This window comes from Limulus polyphemus, unplaced genomic scaffold (genome assembly GCF_000517525.1).
Source record: "Limulus polyphemus unplaced genomic scaffold, Limulus_polyphemus-2.1.2 Scaffold700, whole genome shotgun sequence".
NCBI lineage: Eukaryota > Metazoa > Arthropoda > Merostomata > Xiphosura > Limulidae > Limulus > Limulus polyphemus.
In genome coordinates, this window is record NW_013666310.1 from 263,051 (window position 1) to 263,310 (window position 260).

The window sequence follows — 260 nt, forward strand, 5'->3', positions numbered from 1 at the left end:
TTCAATTGTGAGATCATTCAACACTTTTAGCATATGCAGCTCACTTGAAACAAATGTCTGGTATTAGCAAGTATTCAATTGTGAGATCATTCAACACTTTTAGCATATGCAGCTCACTTGAAACAAATGTCTGGTATTAGCAAGTATTCAATTGTGAGATCATTCAACACTTTTAGCATATGCAGCTCACTTGAAACAAATGTCTGGTATTAGCAAGTATTCAATTGTGAGATCATTCAACACTTTTAGCATATGCAGCT